The 2,964-nt window shown below is 35.3% G+C and overlaps 1 pseudogene; it reads left to right on the top strand.

Moving 5' to 3' along the window:
- Positions 1-395: 395 nt before the first annotated feature.
- LOC112399616 (uncharacterized) lies at positions 396-487 on the top strand (annotated as a pseudogene).
- The last annotated feature ends 2,477 nt before the right edge of the window (positions 488-2,964 follow it).

Below are 2,964 nucleotides of genomic sequence, written 5' to 3'. Positions count from 1 at the left end.
TGCCATTTAGTTCTCATAAGGTAGGAAGTATGATTATATCCATCTGATACACGAGAAATTGAGGTACAGAAAGGCTCAAAAACTTGTTGAACATAGCAAAACTAGTAAGTAGTAGGGCCAGGAATTAAATCCAGGTCAATCTGATTGCCAATCCTAGGCCATTAACTACCGTGTTATGCATGTTACTTCCTATAACAACTTAATGAAACCTTTAATTTCTTTAAGAGGGCATAGTCTTCAAATTGGAATGGGTAGAACAGTGGTGTAAGGAAACTTTTCAAGCTTTTTGGTCTCAGAATTCTTTCACACTCTTAAAATTTATTGAGGATGTCAATGAGCTTTTGTTTGTGTGGGTTATACTTATTAATATTTACCATATTAGAAACTAGAACTGAGTACTAGCTTTGGCAGCATGTATATTAAAACTGGAACGATACAAAGAAGATTAGCATGGCCCCTGAAAATTTGTGAAGCATTCCAGGATCTGGAACTCACATAGTGTTGTAGGTCAATGTACTTCAATTTAAAAAAGAAAGATATTTTACAGCTAAAAAAATAAATAAAACTGAAGCATTATTACCTGACATATTTATTAATTTAAAAAATAACAATAATAAACTCATTACATGTTACCATATATAACATTTTTAATCAAGATGACTGTGCTTTCCAAAACAAAAATTTAGTGATAAGCATGGATTTTTAAAAAACAGTTTTTCACATCTTTTTGTTACGTGCCTTAATAGAAAAGAGTTGGATTTTTCATACATGCTTCTGTATTGAATCCATTATAATATGGTTTTTGCTTGTAGTATGTGAAGAAAATACGGACTCACATAGATATGTAGTTAGGAAAGGGAGAAGTATGTTAACAGCCTTTTCAGATAATTGTAGATATTTTTATTTGGTACTACCAGCCCATCAAGTTGTAATTTCTTTAAGGTTAGTTGCAGTGTGAAATTGGAAACCTTCAGTGAACTTTTTATATTCAGTTTAATGCAAAAACATTGATTTATCGTGTTCTTTGAATGGATCTTCTACCCATGCATGATTTTGTAACATCATGCATGGGTTATTTGGAAAATATTGGTTCACTGAGTTGTGTAGATCTTCCAAATGTTGACACATTTCATTACACAATGTGAGAAAAAAATCACGTTTGCTATTATCACTCTGGGCTCATCAGAAAAGTCTTTAAATATTGGGGAGCTGTCTAGTTCATGGTGGCAGATGTAAGTTTTAAAAAATATTAATTTTTACTCAAAACTTGAATTTTATTACTGACAACAAATGCTGTTAGTTGTTTTCCTGAAAGGATCTCAGTATTCTACAGGGGCTGCAGGCCACACTTTGAGGATCACTGATGTAAGAGCTTTGATTGGGAGGAGGCAAGTAAGAGAACATTTACCTAAAAGGTCCCAAAATTTTAATTTTCAGAGTGATGAAGGAACTTGGAAATGAGGTCTCAGAATCACTGGCAGTACTCTTATGATAAATTAGGGGAAATCGGAGAGAGTTCAGACACACAGAAATGAGAAAAGATTGCCTTAACTCTCCAGAGGGATATATTCTGGGCAATGAATGCCAGTGTGTTTAACACTGATTCCCAGAAAAATGACTATACCATGTTCTGTAGCCGGTAATTGAAGAACATTAGAAAATAATTCAGTGATTACCAGATGTCATGAGGACAAGGTAGGTCATCTTAAATTTCATTTTTCCTTTATGATCATCTGACCCAATGCTTTACAAGGTATACATGTGAAAATGTTTGAATAACTACATAAAGACAGATGAATAATAATTTGTATAGGTACTACTTGTACAATGCACAAATCTCATTTGATTAAAAACCATTTACAGAGCACCCGCCATATGCAAAATACTCTGTTAGGTAAGGGGCTGGTCTGAGAGGCACATATGGAGGACAACTAAAAGAGTTTTCCTTGGGAACAGAAGCCCAAGCGTATTTTCAAATGTTGTAAAATATTTGAAGTCTGCCTTGTGAGAGAAAGCAGTGTGGTGTTTTGGAAAGAGCATAGCCCTGGGAGTTAGAACATCTGAGCGCCCATCCTGGCTTTCCCACCACTCAGTGGATGACTTTGGGCAAGTTACTTCAATTCTAGATCTATATTCTGTATCTGTAATACTCAAGAGGCAAAGGCCTCCGAAAGGGATGAGTTGTACTCATGGAGTGTAGCCAGAATTTATGAATGGAATATTCGAAGGCCAAGTTTGCCTCCCAATAAGTAACTTCCAGCTCTGTGCTGTTCAATACCATAGCCTAGCCACATGTGTCTGTTGAGAACTTGAAATGTGACTCGTCTGAATTGAGGTTTGCTGGAAGTATAAATTACACACCAGATTTTGAAGATTTAGTGTGAGAAACAGAATGTAAAATATCCCCTCAATACAGTAAGTCCCCTACATGCGAACCTTCAGGTTGTGAACTTTCAAAGATGCAAACGTGTGTTTGCATGTCCAATCACGCACGTTAGTTCACTTGTCTGGCGTACATTGTCGTGTGCGTGCATCCTCTACAAGCAGTTGTGCTTTCGTGTATTTTACTGTATAGTACTGCAGAGAGTACGGTAGTACGGTATCTTTATTTCAAGCCCAGGATGTCTGGAAGCAAGCAGAAAAGCAGCGGTGATGTAGCTGGTACTACTGTACTTTTCAAAATTAAAAATGTTTTCTTTATTTTTTGTGTTTGCTTTTTATGTATTATTTGTGTGAAAAGTATTATAAACCTATTACAGTACAGTACTATATAGCCGATTGTGTTAGTTGGGTACCTAGGCTAACTTTGTTGGACTTACGAACAAATTGGACTTAATGAACGTTCTCTCAGAACGGAACTTGTTTGTATTAGGGGACTTACTGTAATTTTTATATTGATTACATGTTAAAATAACTTTCAGATATGTTGGGCTAAATTAATATATTATTAAATTAATTTCACCT

Source organism: Neophocaena asiaeorientalis, unplaced genomic scaffold, assembly GCF_003031525.2.
Source record: "Neophocaena asiaeorientalis asiaeorientalis breed wild unplaced genomic scaffold, Neophocaena_asiaeorientalis_V1.1 scaffold131, whole genome shotgun sequence".
Lineage (NCBI taxonomy): Eukaryota > Metazoa > Chordata > Mammalia > Artiodactyla > Phocoenidae > Neophocaena > Neophocaena asiaeorientalis.
The sequence above is the reverse complement of the archived record's forward strand: the minus strand, read 5'-3'. Positions and strand labels throughout refer to the sequence as shown.